Source organism: Salvelinus sp. IW2-2015, linkage group LG7 (assembly GCF_002910315.2).
Source record: "Salvelinus sp. IW2-2015 linkage group LG7, ASM291031v2, whole genome shotgun sequence".
NCBI lineage: Eukaryota > Metazoa > Chordata > Actinopteri > Salmoniformes > Salmonidae > Salvelinus > Salvelinus sp. IW2-2015.
Genome location: NC_036847.1, coordinates 7,288,418 through 7,311,604, shown reverse-complemented (window position 1 = coordinate 7,311,604; position 23,187 = coordinate 7,288,418). Strand labels below are relative to the sequence as shown.

Genomic DNA, 23,187 nt, shown 5'->3' with positions numbered 1-23,187 from the left:
TCATTCAAATTTGACACCCCCTAATAAATGTCTTACTTTGTTCCAACAGTACCTGAGACATTATTTGACATTAAAGAAGACATTGTGTCAATCCCATTAGCGATGACATGGCTAGGTAGTCATACTTTTGGCTGTCTCTCTGACTCTTGGCCTCACAAGGCAATACATGTTTCTCTCTGCGTCTTCTCTCAGTTCTCTGAGACATGACGAGTCAGCACCTGTAGAAACACACCATCCAACATGACTTGTCACTCTCAAACAGTCAAACACACACACACACACACACACACACACACACACACACACACACACACACACACACACACACACACACACACACACANACACACACACACACACACACACACACACACACACACACACACACACACACACACACACACACACACACACACACACACACACACACACACATACACCACACACACAGGAGATATGACGCTCAAACAGGAGATATGAGTGGGTAGGTAGAGCTAAACCAAACCAAATCGTTGGAGACATAACACACACAGAGAAACCGTAAGTGCTGCCTTTGTTTGAAAGGCTGTGGTGATTGTTTCTCTCTCACCCACTTTTTCCTCCGTGTTTATTTTCTGAAGCCTCTTCTTTGCAGCGAGAGCCAGTTAAAACATGATTGTCTGCAGTCCGTCACGTGATGAGATTTCAGAAGTGCTTACTTAAGTCCTCGCCGTCTCCGCTTCGTGACGGCGCCGACAACGCCTGGCGCCTCTCTGGGTCTCTCTCTTTCCCTCTCTTTCGCTCTCTCTCGCTCTCCCTCTTGCGCTCTCCTTCTCCCTTTCACTCTCTGACGTTCTCGCTCTCCCTCTATCTCGCTGTCTCTTTCTCTCTCTCTCCCCCCTCTCTCATACCCTCTCCGTCTGTCCCTCTGTCACAGTACCTGCATAAAGAGTTGCTTTGGTTCAGTTACCACTGAGAATCTTAATTGAATCGGAAAGAGAGAAGAACACTTGAGCAGGTTTCAAGGTGTTGGTCTGAATTAGCCGTGTAGGTGTGGGAGTCCATTTGAGTCAAGAGGACTAAAACACACACTGATGGAAGTAAGAAATAGGGTTGGGTAGAGCAGAGAACATCAGGACCAAATAAAACAAACAAAAAACACATACAAGTTCAACAGTTACTTGGTAACATTGTGTACTTACACTGTAGTTAGACAGGCTGTAATGACTAATGCAATACAATAAACCCCAACTAACGTTTCATGCATTGTGCCTGCCTTTCCCCCCTCCCTATCTCCCTCCCTTCCCCTTTCTCTCGCTCCACAGAGCCTGGCCTGCGGTGTCGGCCCCGGGCCCCTGGTGTCRGTGGTCCCTGAGGGCCCCTCCCTGGAGCTCCTGGAGCAGGACTCTAAGGACTCGGCCCGGAGCACCTCCACCTCCTCCACCTCCCTGATCTCCCATACCACAGAGATTGCCTGCCAGCCGGAGTACAAGGTAACTGAACGGGGATAGAGGAGAGGGTAGGAGGAAGATGGGGAAAGGGGGGGAGGGGGGGTGAGAGAAGGGAGAAATGGAAAAAAAGTGAATATTGGGCCAATAGAAGAGGGAGTGAAGGTGAAACAGAGAAAGAAAGGGGAGAAGATCAAAGAGGTCTCTCATCCCGTCTTCTGTTTGTCCACCTGCAGAGAGAGAGTGTGCGTAGCTGACTGTTTGTGTGTTTGTACATCTCTGCATCCTTTGATGCCTGCAACCTCACAGGTCTACACAACTGAGTCTTTGTAATGTGTGGTTGGAGACCAACCCGTATCCACAGTCCCCTAGCAGTGTATATCCATTATGATCGTGTGCACCTGGCGGTGTATCTATGCACTGACATGTCCCATGGAAGCTAAGACCTCCCCCGTCTCAAACTCCAAATCCAGATCTCACACTCACACCCCTTTTGACCCCTCTAAACGTCCCCCCTCCTCTCTCTTCCCCTCGCAGGACAACAAGGGTTTCGGTATTGGGGAGCTAGTGTGGGGGAAGATTAAGGGGTTCTCCTGGTGGCCAGGCATCGTGGTCACCTGGCGCGCTACGGGCAAACGACAGGCCACGCATGGCATGAGGTGGCTGCAGTGGTTCGGCGACGGCAAGTTCTCTGAGGTGAGCATTGAGGAAGTGGGTTCCACAACCCTCCGTCATTGTTTTGGGCGAGAMAAACATTTTGGGTGTTATCGTAAGTCTGTCATAAAGTCTGCTGTATTATCAGGGCCAGCGTGCACAAAAGCCCTGTTTATACCTGGTGCTAACATGTGTCCTTGTCCTGATCTTGTCCACATTCTGATTGTGCCCACGTTTTTAGACCGGTGTAGATGATTAAAAGATGCATTCCCTGTGGAGGTAGTTAGGCASGCATTGTATCTGGATATCAATCAAGTGTAAACAGATCTAGATGGTGAAACTATTTAAATCATCATTATACCGGCTTCTAAAATCATTGACAGGTAGCACCATTGCCTTCATAATTATCTTAAAATAAATAAATATTATCTGTATGCAAATAAATTGCATACAGGGAGGGACTAGGAAATTTGCAGACAGACAGACACATTTTAATACCATGTGTAGATGCTACACATACACTATATACACTATATATACAAAGTATGTGGACACCCCTTCAACTTAGTGGATTCGGCTATTTCAGCCACACCCGTTGCTGACAGGTGTATAGAATCGAGCACACAGCCATGCAATCTCCATAGGAAAACATTGGCAGTAGAATGGGCCGTACTGAAGAGCCCTGCTAGAGCTGCCCCGGTCAACTGTAAGTGCTGTTATTGTGAAGTGGAAACGTCCATGAGCAACAACGGCTCAGCCGCGAAGTGATAAGCCACACAAGCTCACAGAACGGGAACTGCCGAGTGCTGAAGCTTGTAGCACGTAAAAATGGTCTGTCCTCGGTTCTAACACTCACTACCGAGCTCCAAACTGCCTCTGGAAGTAACGTCAGCGCAATAACTGTTTGTTTGGAGCTTCGTGAAATGGGTTTCCATGGCTGAGCAGCCGCACACAAGCCTATGATCACTGTGCGCAATGCCAAGCGCCGGCTGGAATGGTACAAAGCTCGCTACCATTGGACTCTGGAGCAGTGGAAACACGTTCTCTGGAGTGCTTCCAACTTTGTGGCAACAGTTTGGGGAAAGCCCTTTCCTGTTTCAGCATGACAATGCCCCCGTGCACAAAGCGAGGTCCATACAGAAATGGTTTGTCAATATTGGTGTGGAAGAACTTGACTGGCCTGCACAGAGCCCTGACCTCAACCCCTTGAACACCGTTTGGATGAATTGGAACGCCGACTGCGAGCCAGCCCTAATCGCCCAACGTCAGTGCCCGACCTCACTAATGCTCTTGTGGCTGAATGGAAGTAAGTCCCTGCAGCAATGTTCCAACATCTAGTGGAAAGCCTTCCCAGAAGACTGGAGGCTGTTATTGCAGCAKAGGGGGYKCAACTCCATATTAATGCACATGATTTTGGAATGAGATGTTCGATGAGCAGGTGTCCACATACTTTTGGTCATGTCGTGTATTAACGCAAMGTGTAAACAAGGCTCATGCGARACAGAGTCTGATTGCTGATCGAGAATCCGTTTTAGATTATAATGAATAACATTACATGYAATGAGACGCTAGATGAGACGCTTGGGGCCTTTCCTACGGACTTCTCAGTATTTGGTATTCAGACTTACCTTATTCAGTAGGGTAACGCACTCTGCAGATGTGGSTACCTTGCACGCTCTCAGGGGCATCATGCACCCCAAGAATTTGAYGGGGCACCAACTACGTGAGGATGGCTGGGGTCCAGAAGGGTGCTATGCCCCACCCCCCAGTTCGTAAGTTGTAGAATTGTTCAAACACCTGAAGCAGCTTTTTCCTGCCGTCTAGAGCTACAATCATTCTGCTTAATTCTATGACAAAAATATTTTTCTGCATATCTAATCATACCTCTTGAGCTGTCTGTATCCACCTGACTGGTGTTTTTTTGTTGTGTTGGAACTAAATATGCTTCTTTGCATCTCTTCTAAAATCTGTGTAAAAGATGGAAAGGAACGTTATTAGTTAGTTATTAGTTATTTCTTGCTTTTCTAAAGTCTACCAGCCTTACCAGCAGGCATGCCAGCTAAGATAGCTAGCTACTCTAACTTGATTGACAGCGTTTTATATATCCCTGTTAGTGAGCATTTATTCTTTGCCAAGATAATCCATCCACCTTACAGGTGTCATATCAAAAAGCTGATTAAACAGCATGATCATTACACGGGTGCACCTTGTGCTGGGGACAATTAAAGGCCACTTTAAAATGTGCAGTTTTGTAGCACAACACAATGCCACAATGCCACAGAAGCGAGCAATTGGCATGCTGACTGGAGGAATGTCCACCAGAGCTTTTGCCAGAGAATTGAATGTTCATTTCTCTACCATAAGCTGCCTCCAGCGTCATTTTAGAGAATTTGGCAGTATGTCCAACCGGCCTCACAACCGTTTACAGAGGAAGCAAATGAAGGTAAACGAAACAATGTAATAAAATGATCATGTAGGCTATACCAACTGAAGGGAACTAATAGTAAATTGGCAGTTGAATATCTGTGGTTATTATTCCTGCTGACAGTCAATACTGATAGTGGCTAATATTTAACATGATAGAAATCGTAAAACAGAGAAAGTCGGGGGAAGATTATAATTAAGACATTAGAGAGTGCCCATCCCTGCAAGTTAAAAGGCTGTACACATGAAATGCACAGCATTTCATAAACTTTACTTTGGGAAAGTTGATATGTTGATATGCTTCAGTTAGCTGCCATATGACTAGTTTCACATTTTTTCTTTGGTAAAATAGATCTAAAACAATTGTCATTTATATTTACAATTCCCTTATCATTTACCTAGTTATTATCACTAGCTCTTATCAAGTTGTAAATGACAGTGCGTGGAGAATGGTGTAGATGTTTTTCTCCCCCACTTGGAACCGGTCGGTTCGCTAGACCTTATTTACAGTTTCCTCGCGTGTAAAGGTGGTGGAATTATTAGGGAATTAAGTCAAGGTCAGAATAGGGATTATCTGTAGACACACCTCCGCCACACCTTCATTTATTCGATCTACATCCCAAATGAATAGCGAGTGAATAGCATGCTGTTCTCATGCTGAAGTTATAAGGGTCCGAATATGCATAGAGAGAAAAAGGGCATAAAAAAGGGAATTCCATTCCACGCCCATGCTTAACTTGTGTCGGAATTCCCCCCTGTGTGAATGCGGACGTTGTTTTACAGCGAAGCAATGAATGAGCGTTTAACCCTCCACGTCTCCACTCATCATCCTTCCCCCAGGTGTCTGCTGACAAGCTGGACTCCATCACTGCTTTCCCCAAGTTCTTCAACCAGGCCTCCTACGCCAAGCTGACATCCTACCGCAGGGCCATCTTCCAGGCGCTGGAGGTAAGGAAGGAGGAGGAGGAGGGGGGGTTGAAGAAGAATGTGACAGAGTGAGAAAGGCTATGTGTGGGGGTGGTTTAACACTTACTTGCCTAGTGCCTACCTTCCTTCATTTAGTGGCAGGTGTGTGTGGGTGGTTTAACACTTACTTGCCTAGTGCCTATCTTCCTTCATTTAGTGGCAGGTGTGTGTGGGTGGTTTAACACTTACCTGCCTAGTGCCTACCTTCCTTCATTTAGTGGCAGGTGTGTGTGGGTGGTTTAACACTTACCTGCCTAGTGCCTATCTTCCTTCATGTCAGGTGTGTGTGTGTGCTTGTGTGCATGTCAATATAACTGTGGTTGCCTGTGTGCGTGTGTGACAGCTGCACAATAAAGTCAATAAAGGGCCTTGCTTTCCCTGCAGTTCCTTTATCAGTCTCTCAATATGAGGAGCTGTTAATAATCTTCGAAGACAGAGAGACAGACAGACAGACAGACAGACAGACAGACAGACAGACAGACAGACAGACAGACAGACAGACAAACAGATAGATAGATAGATAGATAGATAGATAGATAGATAGATAGATAGATAGATAGATGAGTAAGCAACATGACATTGAAAAGAAGTCTAAAATACATATTTTCCAGACTTTGYAGTTAGCTTAAATTTAGGTTCTGAATGAAAGGTGAAAATTCTTATTTTCCGYATGTTGAAATAAGGTWAATTTTTGGTTCTGAATTAAAGTTGAAAATACATCATTTATAYACCAATACATAATTTATAGACCAAAAATCTATGTCCGTGGACGTTGAAATTAAGGCCAGACCGCACCAGATCTAAACAAAACATAYCCATCTATGATTGGTTCAGATTTGGTCCGGGCCGGACCAAAAACCAACTTCTGTGGACGTGGAAATCAAGGCCGTATAGACTGCACCAAAAAAAACATCCAAAAGGTATTGGTCCGTGCTTACTGAGGTATGGCCTATCAGTGTCGCCTGAAATTAAATTTGACGAGTGTCCATCTTTGTGGTAGGCCTACCGTTTGTAAAACACTCCAAAAAAGACGTCCAGATGACGTCAGCGTCGGTCCGTGCTTACTGGGGTTGCCTACCATGTCTACCCGTAATGGAGTTTTATCAATGCCCATCCATGTGGTAGTCCCACCGTTTGTAAACAGGCCGGTGCATTGCCTTTATTAGGCCTTATTCGTGTGACTAATACATTTGGCTATTTAAACTCTGAATATTCAGGGGTGGCAGGTAGCCTAGTGGTTAGAGCGATGGGGCAGTAACCAAAAGGTTGCTAGATCAAATCCCCGAGCTGATAAGGCAAAAATCTGTCATTCTGCCCCTGAACATGGCAGTTAACCCACTGTTCCTAGGCTGTCATTGTAAATAAGAATTTGTTCTTAACTGACTTGCCTGGTTAAATTTTTTATTTTTTTAAAGAAGTTATCCTGAGCCTATTTGCAATGTGTTTACACAGCGAGAAATGCAAAAATATTGAATCAATATTTTACTTTTTCGCTATGATCAGCTTGTCAAAAATATAAGGATACATACTTGAAACCACTGATCATGACAATTTAGCCCACGGGATGAAACTCCTGGACAGAAGTTGTGAGTAGCCTGATTGTCCATTTTACCTGTCCTGTGTTTAGGATATGTTGTTTGTTAACATCTCAGCGCATTTTTTTATCGGATTGGCCGCCATTTAGGTTAGGCTATTRGATCGGAGAAACATGATGTATTGCCATTCATTTTATCTCCAGCCTGTAGGCTACAGAAAAGGCCACATAGCCTACTCTGTCTACCATATGCTATATCCTGATTCATGATTTATGTCAGATAATTTTTGGGACGGAACGTTGGTTGGAGCGCTGCAGAGATGAATCTCTCCAACAGCACTCTGGAGAAGCACGCTGGGAATGGACAAGATAAATATTTTGCGTCCTTGCCTTTGACAAAGTGGGCACTGTTTATCCCAAGGCGGCGTCAGCGCTCACCTAAAAAGACCATATGCCATTGGTTGAGAGAAATTGTCATAGATTTTTAGCAGAATTATGTGAGGTTTTATGTGTTGTTGGAGGTGCTTCTTGGCCAGTTTAGCTCAGAAAATGCCGTGCTCCGAAAATGCTGCCTAATGAGCGGGCCGACCCTACTTGTTCTTGTCTCCTTGTCTTGTTCTTTTGTGTGTTTGTGTTTGTTTGACTCTTTTCTCTGGTTAATGATGATCTGTCCGCCTTTGTGAGATAGAGAGAAAGTGGAAGACTTGTCTGTCTGTCTGTCTGTCTGTCTGTCTGTCCGTCTGTCTGTCTGCGAGCACAAGCCCCTTCTTGTAGTAGCCTAGTTCAGTCTGTTGTCTCTGTCTACCAGGTCTGTTTGGTCTCTCTCGTGTGCTTGACTGTCTGTATAGAGTACCTACCTGCCTGTCTGATCATCTGTTTGTTTAGCAAGGCTGACACTCATCTCTTCTCAGCTCCATTTTTCTCTCTGCCCCTCTTCCCCCTTCTCCTCTCACTTTCTCTCTCCCTCCCATCTCTTATTATCTTCCCCCTAACCTCCTCCCTCTCCTTCTACCTCCCTTCCCTCTCTCCTTCTCCCCCCCCTCCCTTTCCCCCTCCCTCTCTCAGATGGCAAGTCTGCGTGCTGAGAAGACGTTCCCTCAGTGTGAATCAGAGGGGCCAGAGGACCAAGTCAAGCCCATGCTGGACTGGGCCATCGGGGGCTTCCTACCTAAGGGCCAAGAAGGCCTCAAACCCACAGACAACCCTGGTGAGACTCACCAACCAAAGCCACCAATATAAGGTCTAAATGTCATGGCTGGTGTTTTCTCCTGCCTCCTCCTGTCTTGTCTAGTATGGGCATGTTAAAGGGATAGTTAACTWTTTAGAATTGTTTTGTTGTTGAAACTTCTCAAATGCGAATGATCCCTTGAAGCAATATTTTAGTTTTCACATCATACAGTAATTGTGAATGTACCTAGGAAGTACATATGTAGTCCAATAGATCACTGTTATAGCACCCAACTTAAAGGTGCAATATGCAGAAATTGCTCTGCCATTTTGTTGCTAAAATTCTAATAGTTCAGGTGCTTTCAGTTTATTGTACCATCTAAACCGCTGTGAAATATATTTTCAATAACCAAAAATATTATATTTTCTGCTTTTTGAAGCTGGTGTACAAAATCGAAAAATAAAAGACGCAAAAACAACATTTATGAACAGGAAGCATAGAAATAYCGCATATATAACAGATCTACTGCTTCTTGAGAGTGACAGATCCATAACTCATATTTCTATGTAAATTTGGTCGGGTCGCCCCAAAAAGTTACATATTGTGGCTTTAAACGATAGCCCCAGTTAGGGCTGAGACAATAGTTGCTGACATATTTAAGAGTTCCACCATTACTTTCTCTCGATCAATATGACACTTTTTTTATTAAATACTTTTAAGACTTACGTAATTTATTCCTGTCTCTTCTTGGCATCCTAATCTGCCTCTCCTCTCTCTCTCACATGATGGGTTAACTGTATGTTGGCACATTGGTATTTCATTAGAGAGGAGGGGTGGTTATAGCCTAGGTAGCAGTTCCTTTAGCTAATCCACTTCCTGTGCTCCGGTTTCCACTAGTTACCACAGCCACAAAGTCAAAATGGCCTAGATCATAAAAATGTTATGTTATTTCCAACAACCAATGAGCAACTCCACAGTAAATACAGCGCATACTGAATGTTGAGATTGCCAAAAGGCCAGTCTCTTTTGCAATGACAAGGAGTGGAATGTTAGCAGAAAAGACTGGTACTCACACTCGGGTTGTTAAGGTTTGTCTCCTGTTTAGTAGGTTTCATTATGTCATTCACCATACTCCGGAGGTAAGGGTTCAATGGGTTTGTCGGGTCTAGTGGGCCGATATTACTTGGCCAATAATACACAGTAATATCAACTGGTATACAGTAATATTACATATATTTGTAGAGTATTTTAGGTATAGTATACTTTCTTCTACATGCTTTGACGGTTGTCTGTCTGTGTGTGTGTGGGTTTGTCCTCTCCAGATAGCAACACGTTGAACCACCAGGTTTTGGACGTCAGTCTGCCAGAGTATTTCCCGACAGCCAAGAGGCCCCGCATCAGCCTGTGTAAGGCCAAAAGCGGCCCAGAGGAGGTCTACAGTCGAGGTCAGAGGTCAACCAAACGGGTCAACCTGGGGTTATCAGGATCGTATTTATTAGTCARCAAACGGAAGAAAACAGAAACGGGGAGGGGACTACTACTATAAGAAACACTCATTTCTCATTTCCGTTGCAACATTTTTCTAACATTTTATGCCCTAATGAATACGATCCTGGAGTCGTCTGTGATTTATTGCTATGGCATGTTATTATTCATGTGACTCAAGACCTGTCTTTAATTAGTCACCTGCATGTGTCTCTCTCTCCTCTCTGCCCTTCAGAACAAATGGTGCATGAAGTTTTGAAGAATAACAGAAGTATAGAAGGTACGTTCTCCTTTTAGTTTCAGATATTTCTTTCTAGTTGACATACAAGGGCATTCAGATATTGTAGAAAGTATTCATACCCCTTGACTTATTCCACATTTTGTTGGGTTACAGCCTGAATTCAAAATGAATTAAARTGTTATTTTCTTCCTCACCCACCCATTCCTTCTTTTCACTCTGTCAATTAGGTTAGTATTGTGGAGTAACTACAATGTTGTTGATCCATCCTCAGTTTTCTCCTATAACAGCCATTAAACTCTGTAACTATTATAAAATCACCTTTGACCTCATGGTGCAATCCTTAAGAAGGACACCTGTATCTTTGTAGTAACTGGGTGTATTGATACACCATCCAAAATGGAATTAATGACTTCACCATGCTCAAAGGGATATTCAATGTCTGCTTCTTTTTTTTTTACCCATCTACCAATAGGTGCCCTTCTTTGCGAGGCATTGGAAAACCTCCCTGGTCTTTGTGGTTGAATCTGTGTTTTAAAATCACTGCTCCACCCTCGGGACCTTACAGATACTTGTATGTGTGTGGTAGAGTTGAGGTAGTCCATTTAAAAAATCATGTTAAACACTTTTATTGCACACAGAGTGAGTCCATGCAACTTATAAGCACATTTCTACTCCTGAACTTATTTAGGCTAGCCATAACAAAGGGGTTGACTATTTATTGACTCAAGACATTTCAGCTTTTCATTTTGTATTCCTTTTTTTCCCCTTCACATTTTGACCTTATGGGGTATTGTGTGTAGGCCAGTGACTAAAAAACACCTCAACCCGTTTTAAATTCAGGTTGTAACGTAACAAAATGTGGAAAAAGGTCAAGGGGTTTGAATACTTTCTGAAGACACCGTAGCTGTTGAACATGAGCTGCGAAAAGTGTTTTCGTCGAAAGTGTTCGTCCATCTCATATTTGTTTRGTGCAGACTTTTGCATCTCTTGCGGGAAGACAAGAGTGGCAACCTTCCACCCACTTTTTGAAGGAGGCCTTTGCCAAGCATGCAAGGTTAGTGCACTTCTCTAATGCCCTCTCATTCACGCTGACAAGAAATACACCTATATTACATTTACACTGTCATCACTGTCATCAGTCTCACACAGCCATCTTTACCAACCGCCACTGAGTCTAGATCCCATTGAAAGAGTSAGGACACCCTGAGGTGAATGACACCGACCTACCTAAACATATAATCCAATCCTGAATCCCTGCGCTGGGTGATAGTGTTTATCCATGTGTTTGTGCGGCTCTCTGGAAGAAGACTTTCCACAGAAGTCATCTAGAGCTATTTTGTCAATAGAACCACTGTGTTCAGAACTTAAGAGTGAGACATGCCTAGGCCTGTCTCTCTTGTGTAAGGGACTAGAAGCATCGATACCAGGCCTGGCTGACTGCTTCTATTGACATACCCCCAGTCCAATAGATCATTACCACAGGCGTGAATGTTCCCTACATGATCATATTACGTCATATCATCCTGACCTGGGTTCAATTACTATTTGGAACTTTCCAAATACTTTTAGCGTTTGCTTTAGCTTGTATGGAGTGCCAGAGGGGCCAGGTTTGTGGCATTGCGACTATTCTATTTGCTCCAGGAAAGCTCAATTAAGCCCAGCTAAAAGATTTGTAAGGATTGCAAATCATTTTTGAACCCAGGTCTAATCACATCATCTTATTGGGTTTCTGAAGCAATGGCCTTTATCCAGATTTATCGAGGTCTCAGGTTGTTCTTATAGAAACTACTGGCTCAAGGATTCTCTTTATTATTAGCAGCTTTGTTTTTATGGGCCATCATAGTTCAAATAGCTATGGTTCAGCCCCTGTTAAGTGCAATGGGTGCATGGTGAGTGACTGGTACAATTGCAGTGATGTTGATGTCAGTTTACAGCTTTGTCAATGTGTTATACAATGTGTCCCAGAGCGGTGCCTTTGTGTCTGTGGACTTTGGTCTCTGTGTTTAAAATACACAGATGTTAAGATTTCCCTTCCCAGGAACTGAGGCCTAGACCGAACCATGAAAACAGACAACAGACCCAGACATTATTCCTCCTCCACCAAACTTTACAGTTGGCACTATGCATTCAGGTAGGTAGTGTTCTCCTGACATCCGCCAAACCCAGATTTGTCCGTCGGGACTGCCGGGTGGTGATGCGTCACTCCAGAGAACGTGTTTCCACTGCTCCAGAGTCTAATGGCGGCGAACTTTACACCACTCTGGCCGACGCTTGGCATTGCGCATGGTGATCTTAGGCTTGTGTGCGGCTGCTTGACCATGGAAACCCATGTCATGAAGCTCCCGATGAACAGTTCTTGTGCTGACATTGCTTCCAGAGGCCGTTTGGGAACTCGGGAGTGAGGACAGATGATTTTTACGTGCTACGAGCTTCAGCACTCGGCGGTCCCGTTCTGTGAGCTTGTGTGGCCTACCGCTTCGTGTCTGACCTGTTGTTACCACTAGATGTTTCCACTTCACAATAACAGAACTGACAGTTYACRYGGGCAGCTCTAGCAGGGCAGAKATTTGATGAACTGACTTGTTGGAAAGGTGGCATCCTATGACGGTATTCGCATTCTTGTTTGATTTCCTGCCTCACCATACATGCTCCAACTGATTAAAGATCCTGGTGTCAAGAAATGTGGTATTTTTTATTGTTTTGTTCTGTAAATCAAGACTGGCGTCTAGATATTGTTGTTAATGACTGTTGTTGCGTGCGTGTTGTAGGACGTGTACCTGGAGATCTCCTACATGTATGATGACGACGGCTACCAGTCGTACTGCACGGTGTGCTGCGGGGGGCGCGAGGTGCTACTGTGTGGGAACGCCAACTGCTGCAGGTGGGACTCAACACTCACCTCGTTAACCGTATCGCGGTAATCTTCTGCGAGTGTGGCCCAAATGTTGCCCGTGTCCCTTTTATACAGTCTTACGGGAAAAAAGGGGGCGTTTCTAGAACCGAAAAAGGTTCTTCGGCCGTCCCCATCGGAGAATCTTTTTGAAGAACCCTTTTGGGTTCCAGGTAGAACCCTTTCCAGTGAGGTTTCTGCATGGAACCCAAAAGGGTTCTACGTGGAACCAAAAAGGGTTCTCCTTTGGGGACAGCTGAAGAACGCTCTTGGAACCCTTTTTTTTRCTAAAAGTGCAGTGCACTACTTTATGGGCTGTGGTCAAAAGTAGTGCACTAGGGAATATGGTGCTATTTGGGACACGGGCTGTATCTATACTGTGTCATTAGTGTAATATTCTGCGTCTTAACTGTAATCTGCTGTATCTTAGTTCATTTCAACCCTCTTTTACGTGCTGCCTTCTCAGTCAGCTTCTACTTTTTCTTTCACTCTCCTTTCTCTCTAACCTGTTGATTAGAAGTACAGTGCTGTGAAAAAGTATTTGTTTTCTATTTTTACATATTTTTTATACTGAATGTACTGTTTGGTTTTTGCCAGATGTAATGGGACCCATCTCATCCAAAATGTTGACTCAAGTTTGCCAAAAGAAATCGCCTGGATGATCATCAAGACTCTTGGTAGAATGTTCTATGGACAGATGAGTCAAAAGTATAACTTTTTGGACGACATGGGTCCCATTATGCCTGGCAAAAACCAAACACTGAATTCCACAGTAAGAACCTCATACCATATCAAGCATGGSGTTGGTAGTGTGATGGTTTGGGCATGCTCAGCTGCCTCCGAACGACGACTTGCCCTAATAGAAGGAACCATGAATTCTGTTCTGTATCAGAGAATTCTACAGGAGAATGTCAGGTCATCTGTCTGTGAGTTGAAGCTGAAGCGCAGCTGGGTCATGCAGCAAGACAATGATCCAAAACACACAATCAAGTCTARATGAAAATGGTTAAATAGCAACAAATATGAAGTTTTGGAATGGCCTAGTCAATGTCCAGACCTAATCCCATTTGAGATGTTGTGGCAGGACTTGAAACGAGCAGTTCATGCTTGAAAACCTACAAATGTTGCTGAGTTAAAGCAGTTCTGCATGCAAGACCGGGCCAAAATTCCTCCACAGACTGATCTCTAATGTCGCTACAGGAAGCATTTGGTTGCAGGCATTGCAGCTAAAGGTGGCACAACCAGTTATTGAGTTTTTCACATGAGGGAATTGGTTGTTGCATAACTTTGTCAATTAAATAAATGAGGTATAATTTTTTACAATTATTTGTCAACTTTATCCAATATTAGATTTTGGTTAAAGATCTGATAACATTCAGTATAAAAAATATACAAAATAGAGAAAATCAGAAAGGTGGCAAATACTTGTTCACYGCACTGTATATGTTTCCTCTCGGTGTCACCTTTTATTTTCACTAGTTCCACCTGCTTCCTCTTGCTTCTCCTCCCCCCATATTATTCGCCTCCCTCCCCCCATATATCTCTCCCTCCCCCCACTATCTCTCCTTTCTCCTCCCCCATAATATATCCTCTCTTCCCCCCATATTATCTCCTCCCCTCCCCCCATATATCTCCTCCTCCCCCCATACTCTCCTCCCCTCCCCATATCTTCCTCCCTCCCCCATATGCTCTCCTCCCCTCCCCATATCTCTCCTCCCCTCCCCCAATTATCTCTTCCTCCCCTCCCCCATATCTTCTCCTCCCTCCCCCAGATATCTCTCCCCTCCCCCCATAATCTCCTCCTCTCCTTTCCCCCCATATATCTTCCCCCCCCCCATATCTCTCCCCTCCCCATATCTCTCCTCCTCCTCCCCCCCCATATCTTCTCCTCCCCTCCCCCCATATCTCTCCTCCCTTCCCCAAATCTCTCTCTCCCTCTCCATATCTCTTCTGCTCCCCTCCCATATCTCTCTCCCTGCCCCATATCTCTCTCCCCTGCCCCCGTATCTCTCTTCACATCCTCTCTCCCTCCCCATATCCCTCTCTCCCCGCCTTTCCTCTCGTCTCCTCTTTCCCCCACTACCTCCCCTATCCCTCTCCCTCCTCCCCCTGCTTCCCCTTCCCTCACCCTTTCCTCCCCTACTCGTCCATCTCCCCTTTTCCCCCCTCAACCTTATCATACACTTCTGTCTCCTCCCCTACAGGTGTTTCTGTGTCGACTGTCTGGACATGCTGGTGGGCGCAGGGGCGTCGAACAGTGCCCGTAACCTGGATCCGTGGCGCTGCTTCATGTGCCAGCCCCTGCAGAACTACGGCGTGCTCAAACGACGCCACGACTGGAGCATGAAGCTGCAGGAGTTCTTCGTCAACGACAACGGCCAGGAGTTTGTGAGTCCCATCAAGATGCTTTAGTTAACTCCTCACATTGACCCTTGTCCCACTACCGAGGCCAAACTAACTTAGCTCATACAGTATCTAGGGCCTGCCGTTCTTCTTGGTCAGGTCACAGGGTCAGGAAAACTTCAGGGTCCCACTCATAGCAACATTACTACAGTACATACAGTGTCTGTGTTTGTTTATATAAACATTTTGATTTGGTCTATATGTTTCTCAGGAAAGCCCAAAGATCTACCGGGCTGTCCCTGCAGAACAGAGGCGCCCCATCCGCGTGCTCTCACTGTTCGATGGCATCGCCACTGGTAAGTGTGTGTGTGTGTGTGTGTGTGTGTGTGGTGTGTGTGTGCTCGCTCGCTCGCGTGCGCATAGGTGTCAATGCATTACTCAAGTGTAATATTCAGAACCCGCAAAAAAATATCTGTTGACCTGTGTGTGTTTAGGCTACTTAGTGCTACGAGACCTAGGATTCAAAGTGGACCATTATATTGCATCAGAGGTGTGTGAAGATTCCATATCGGTGGGGGTCGTCCGACACGAAGGAAGAATCCAGTATGTGCACGATGTGCGCAACATCTCCAGGAAGAATGTAAGCAGATCAAATCTCCCTCTTTCTCTCTCTCTCTTCTCTCTTCACAGTCTTTACATATGGGTGGGCAGAACAAATGGAATCTGAGTTAAATCATATAGATGGAGGGGTGAGAGAGGGGAGAGTAGAGTACTAGGTTTGTCTCTAAAGCAAAGATCCAATCCCTTCCCCAATGACTCATTATGTTGTTGTGTAAAGCAGGTGCTTCTTTTCCTTCTCCTAATTCAACATATGACGAACTATCGTTATATTTAGCAAAAGTAACGCGTTACTTTACAATATTACTTTGTGTGGAAAGTAATAAGTTATNTTCTCCTAATTCAACATATGACGAACTATCGTTATATTTAGCAAAAGTAACGCGTTACTTTACAATATTACTTTGTGTGGAAAGTAATAAGTTATATTACTTTGTGTTACTTTCATGGAGAAAATCTCAATCTCCCTGTTTGACTGTGGGAGGGAGCAAGGCGAACCTTGCGCGCTCTACCAAAGATAGGCTACTTACTAACTCGGGGTTGATCGCTGGTTACTCCTTTCATCGGTGGCGCTGCTTTCCTGTACTAGTCTACAAGTACTGCGCTATCATATGGGCTGCTTAGTTAGCCATATACACTACCGTTCAAAAGTTAGGGGTCACTCAGAAATGTACTTGTTTTTGAAAGAAAAGCTATTTTTTCCCCATTAAAATAACATCAAATTGATCAGAAATACAGTGCAGACATTGTTAATGTTGTAAATGACTATTGTAGCTGGAAATTGCTGATTTTTTTATGGAATATCTACATAGGTGTACAGAGGCCCATTATCAGCAACCATCACTCCTGTGTTCCAACGGCACGTTGTGTTAGCTAATCCAAGTTTATCATTTTAAAAGGCTAATTAATCATTAGAAAACCTGTTTGCAATTATGTTAGCACAGCTGAAAACTGTTCTGATTAAAGAAGCAATAAAACTGGCCTTCTTTAGACTAGTTGAGTATCTGGAGCATCAGCATTAGTGGGTTCGATTACAAGCTCAAAATAGCCAGAAACAAAGAACTTTCTTCTGAAAAATAAAAGATTAAGATGGGCAAAAGAACATAGACACTGGACAGAGGAAGATTGGAAAAAAGTGTTATGGACAGACAAATCAAATTTTGAGGTGTTCAGATCACAAAGAAGAACATTCGTGAGATGCAGAAAAAATGAAAAGATGCTAGAGGAGTGCTTGACACCATCTGTCAAGCATGGTGGGGGCAATGTGATGGTTAGGGGGGGTTTGGTGGTGGTAAAGTGGGAGATTTGTACAGGGTAAAAGGGATCTTGAAGAATGAAGGCTATCACTCCATTTTGCAACGCCATGCCATACCCTGTGGATGCCGCTTAATTTGAGACAATTTCCTCCTACAACAGGACAATGACCCAAAGCACAGCTACAAACTATGCAATAACTATTTAGGGTAGGGAAGAAGCAGTCAGCTGGTATTCTGTCTATAATGGAGTGGCCAGCACAGTCACCGGATCTCAACCCGATTGAGCTGTTGTGGGAGCAGCTTGACCGTATGGTACGTAAGAAGTGCCCATCAAGCCAATCCAACTTGTGGGAAGTGCTTCAGGAAGCATGGGGTGAAATCTCTTCAGATTACCTCAACAAATTGACGACTTGAATGCCAAAGTTCTGCAAGGCTGTAATTACTGCAAGTGGAGGATTCTTTGAAGAAAGCAAAGTTTGAAGGACACAATTATTATTTCAATAAAAAAGTATTATTTATAACCTTGTCAACGTCTTGACTATATTTCCTATTCATTTTGCAGCTCATGGAAAACAAGGACATTTCTAAGTGACCCCAAACTTTCGAACGTTAGTGTATATATTTAAGTTGAAGTCAGTCAAACATCTGTACAGATTTCCTATCTTTTGATTCAAAATCTTTCTCTCGAGATGTAGAGACGTAGAGACGTAGAGATGTAGAGACGTAGAGATGTAGAGATGTATAAAGGGAACACTTGCCACTAGACAGGAAAGCCCTCTATGGGCTTTGCTATCACAGAAGCCATCAATGGCAAAGATCAGAGGTGCAACCTCTCTAAAAATGATTGTTGGTGCTATTTTATAAAACAAGACAAAATCATTGGATTATGGAAACATGCGGCATGTCGGTATATTAACTGTAATAATACCAGATGAAAAGTATTGCGATCTGTAACGTACTATAAACTCTCTTTGCTCTTACTTTAATCCTGATATACGTAAGTTTCCTGGCAAATATTCATACCCCTGCTGCATTTTTCGTAGTTTGTTGCTGACAGACCTGGTAATTTAAATAGATTTTTATTTTGGATGGGTCATGTAAGGACAACAGCAAGAAATTGTCAGAATTGGTGAAGTGAAATGTTTAAAAATACAAATTTCAAAGTGGTCTCTGCAATAGTGCACGCCCATTCCATGAGTGCCCGTAAAATAAGATGTGGTGCAACCAATTAATTCAGAAGTCACATAATTAGTTAAGATATAGACCACCTGTGTACAATCTAATCGTGTCTACAATATCTTCACTATGATCTCATAGTATATACACGCTGCTTCTGTAAGGCCCCAGAGTCGCCAAACAGACCAACTAACCAGGTCACCACCCAACCAAGCGACAACCATGAAGATCCAAGAACCCTGCGCAAACAAGTCAGTGGAACAAAGTTGGATGGAAGTACAGATCAGGTTGGTTATAAAAATACTGAAACTTGAACATCCGCAATGAGCACTATTAAATCATTATAATGAAACATTTTAAGAGAAAACGGCACCACAACAAACCTGCCAAGAAGACCCCCACACCAACTCAGACCTGGCAAGGATGCATTAATCAAGAGAGCAACAAAGAGACGCAAAGATAACCTGAAAGGAGCTGCAAAGCCCTCACAGCGGAGATTGGAAGTATCGCCATTGACACTTTGTAAGCCGTACACTCGCCACAGAGCTAGGCTTTTACGGGAAGAGTGCCAAAAAACCATGCTTAGGAAAAAAAAGCAAACACGTTTGGTGTTCGCCAAAAGGCATGTGGGAGACTCCCCAAACATATGGAAGAACGTACTCTGGTTAGATGAGACTAAAATGTAGCTTTTTTGCCAACAAGGAAAARGCTATGTCTGGCGCAAACCTAACACSTCTCATCACCCCAAGAACACCCATCCCCACATTGAAGCATGGTGGTGGCAGCATCCTGCTGTGGGTATGTTTTTCATCGGCAGGGACTGGGAAACTGGTCAGAATTGAAGGAATGATGGATGACGCTWAATACAGGGAKATTCTTGAGGGAAACCTATTTCAGTCTTCCAGAGATTTGAGACTGGGACGGAGGTTCACCTTCCAGCAGGACAATGACCCTAAYCATACTGCTAAAGCAACACTTGAGTGGTTTAAGGGGAAACATTTAAATGTCTTGGAATGGCCAAGTCAAAGCCCAGACCTCAATCTGTGGTATGACTTAAAGATTGCTGTACACCAGCGGAACCCATRCGACTTGAAGGAGCTGGAGCAGTCTAGCCTTTGAGAATGGGCAAAAATCCCAGTGGCTAGATGTGCCAAGCTTATAGATACATACCCCAAGAGACTTGCAGCTGTAATTGCTGCAAAAGGTGGCTCTACAAAGTKTTGACTTTGGGAGGGTGAATAGTTATGCACGCTCAAGTTTTCTGTTTTTTTGCSTTATTTCTTGTTTGTTTCACAATAAAAAATATTTTGCATCTTCAAACTGGTAGGCATGTTGTGTAAATCAAATGATACAAACCCCCCAAAAATCCATTTTAATTCCAGGTTGTAAGGCAACAAAATAGGAAAAATGGCAAGGGGAGGTGAATACTTTCGCAAGCCACTGTATAGTGTTACTTTTGTAATGCATTATCCCCAACACTGGTCATAAGGAGTAGTCCTCGTCAGTGTCATGGAAAATCAAACAATTGCACACATTCATACCACACACCTGTTACTGGTTTGTTCTGTCTGGACCAGGCCATTGCCTGTTTAGACAGGACAGTAGTACCTTATTGTAGCCTAATGAGCCTCACCTTATAGTGAATGCCCTCCCCCCTGACCTACATTATGTGGATTCACAATGAAACCTATACAGACTCATGGGCTCGCAAGGGCTCTTTTGAGAGCTTCAACACAAGAGCACAAACATGCAAACACACCAACAGACAACATTAACCACTCCCAAGTCGAACGTAAACACATAGCTCCACCACAGCTGCAGAGAGGGGCGTGCTGGCGGGTTGCACGAGAGTCCGTGAGGTCATCTGGTTTAGAGGACAAAGCACAGRCTCTTGTCAGAGTAAATCCCCCAGAACCCATTCACCCCTTTGTCAGCGACTCAGAGCACTCCTCAAAGAGGGGCTGGGCCCGGAGAGGGTCTGCTCTGGCCCTGCTTGGGAAAGCTACACCCTCTCTCTCTCTCTCTTTCCAAGGCCTTTGTCACAGATGAAAAGGCCCCTATGTAGAGCTGGGAAGGAGGGGGGTGGTTCTGTTAGGGAAGGTGGGGGGGTGTATGGATGGGTGGGGGGGTGGGTTCTGTAACTGGGTCGTGTCTGTAAGGGTGTTGTGGGTTGGTGTGTTTGATACAAGTGCCGTTCAGAATAGTCATTTCACACCCCTTGACGTTTTCGCCGACATTTATTGTTGTGGTTGTGTTTATTCTTTTACAAATTAAATATGAAAGCTGAAATGTCCTGAGTCAGTAAGTATTCAACCACTTTGTTATGGCCGAAGCCTAAATATGTCCAGGAGTAGATACATTTGCTTAAGAAGTCACATACTGTATGTATAATGTATAATAATATTTGTTTTTTAATACGTTTGCGAAAAATGTCTCAACTGGTTTGTAGTTTGTTATGTGACTGGGTTATTGTGTGTGATTTACGAGATAGCGTGGGATTCCAGTGTGTGGGGGAAGAACAATGTTAGAATATCCAATTTTATGAACTATAAGGGCATGGTAACATTGTAAGCAATAATGGTGGAAAAAGTTTAAGGAGGTCTTGAATATGTTTCAGAATGGCACGGTGCTGTAATAGAGCGTTGGCAGTGGACCTGCACTCTGTGGGCAATAATCAGTGTTTTAAATGGATTTTTAAATGACTGTACTACGTCATCTCTGGTACCGCCACACATACAATGTATCGTGTATAGGTCCCTCAGTCGACCAGTTGTTCAAACACAGATTCAACGCACCAAAGACCTAAGGGATGTTTTCAATGGTAGAGTCTGGTAAAAAAAGCAAGCATGACTATGAATATTTATTTTAGCGATGGTGAAGTTGCTTATGTCCATATTTCAAATTTAGGATGGTGTATGAAATACAGCCGCAGTCCACTACAGAAAGATACAGGCGTCCTTCTATACTGAGAGTTGCTGGAGAGGAAGGTAAGTGGTGATTTGCATGCCATGGAAGGATTTCACGCTTGATGCCCAAAGGTGACTGTTGGAAACAGTTCACGTGAGCAGAGTTGTTTTTAAGGAGCTGTGTGATAGGAAAAAACTGAGGGGATACTGAAACCTAAATGACAGCAGCAAAAAGAAAAGGAGACCGGTATAGCAATAAAAATTACAAAACACAACATCCTGTTTGCAGCAAATAGGAGGCAACTCAGTAAAATGCAAAAAATGGTGGCAGAAGGAATGAAGCGTTCATGAGCTGAATACACAAAGCGTTATGTTTGGGGCAAATACACACAGCAGGAATTGCAGTCGACTGAGTACCACTCTTGCATATTTAAAGGATGGTGGCGGTGGCATCATGTGTATGGGTTGTGCTTGTCATCGACAAGGACTAGGGATGGGTTTTTCTAGGATAAAATAAACGGAATAGAGCTAAGCGGGCAAAATTCTTAGAAGGAAACTGGTTCAGGTCGTGCTTTCCACTGGAGAACAAATTCACCATTTTCCAGTCTTTGCCATATGATTTTTCAAGGCCGATTGAGGTCACAACTGTAACTAGGACGCACTCGGTACAGTTCAATGGTGTCTTGTGTAAGAACAATTTGGCTTTTGTGTTTTAGGTTAATTGTCCTGGCTGTCCTAAGCAATAGATATCAAACAACCAACTTGAACATAGCTTCGAAGAAATTTTGTAAAAGAAGAATGTAAGTGTTGCAAGATATTGTTACAAATATGATCAATGCTCTTAGAGAAGACTTACCCAGAAAGGAGCTGACAGCTGTTAATCGCTGCGACGGTGATTCTAACATGTATTGAACTCAGGGGGTGTGAATACTGTAATTGGTAATTAGATAGTTTATGTGATTTCATTTTCAATAAATTTGCTAACATTTCTAAAGGACATGTTTTCACTTTGGTCATTATGGGGGTATTTTGTGTGCATGGCGGTGAGAGAAAAAAAATATTTCATGCCATTTTGAATTCAGGCTGTAATATGTGGATAAGTCAAGTGCTTTTCTGAGACACTGTACTGACCCCACTGGCATCGGGGGGGGTGGGCAATATGGATGAGGTGATGGGGGGAGGTGACACTGTGGGGATAGGATAGGAGGGATTGGGAATGGGGAATGGCAGATGGGGGCAGATGTTGGGGCATTGACGTGTGTTACACTCAGTCTGACAGTAGGTGGTGTGATTGTCTCACACAGATAGAAGAGTGGGGCCCATTTGACCTGGTGATCGGAGGAAGCCCCTGTAATGACCTGTCTATCGTCAACCCKGCCAGGAAGGGATTGTACGGTAAGAAATCGAATCAAAATAATGAATTTTAATCAAACTTTGTTAAATGTATTAATAAGCATGCTTCACTTRACTCCAATTACACGTTAGAATTCATGCCAAGTGTTACAGGCTAAAATTCCTGTGAAGTAGTTCTTATGAAATGCCATTTATATACATTCCCTCTTACATGTACATTTTAGACTTGTACCTCTAAACGTCCAGGGCAACATGTAAGGTATAAGAATCAGGGATATTTGAAACTCATAATGACAGATGTATTATTGGAATTAGGGCTGGGCGGTATGCCGTATTTTACTTTAGACTGGTATTGATGCACGGACTGGTTTGGGTTTTTACTTTACCTTCTGTAACGGTGTTTAAATGTTTGGTTTGTTAAATGTGATACGCTGGTGTGTAATGTCCCTTTTTATAGTTTACTCCGCTACTTGAGTCATCTCTCTCCACGCTGTTTTGCACCTAGACCGAGCTCGGCCCCGTCGATTAAGGAGCGCGTTTGTTGTTGCTCGACCACGAGACTCTTGCGTTCAGTCTGCATGGTCAGTGCAGCACACGTGTTGATGACTACGATGCTGTTTCCACTTTGCTTCTTAATATAAGTCCTCAAGTGTTATATAATTACACTATTATTTAGTGTTTCTTACATCTGCAAGCAGCTAGTTTGTCTTTTCTTAGCAGGTTGTGGCTAAGTCGTGTTAGCCACT

At 43.8% G+C, this 23,187-nt stretch overlaps 1 pseudogene; it reads left to right on the top strand.

The window, feature by feature from the left end:
• The window catches only part of LOC111966294 (DNA (cytosine-5)-methyltransferase 3B-like), a 41,677-nt pseudogene that overhangs the window by 17,322 nt on the left and 1,168 nt on the right, over nt 1–23,187 (top strand).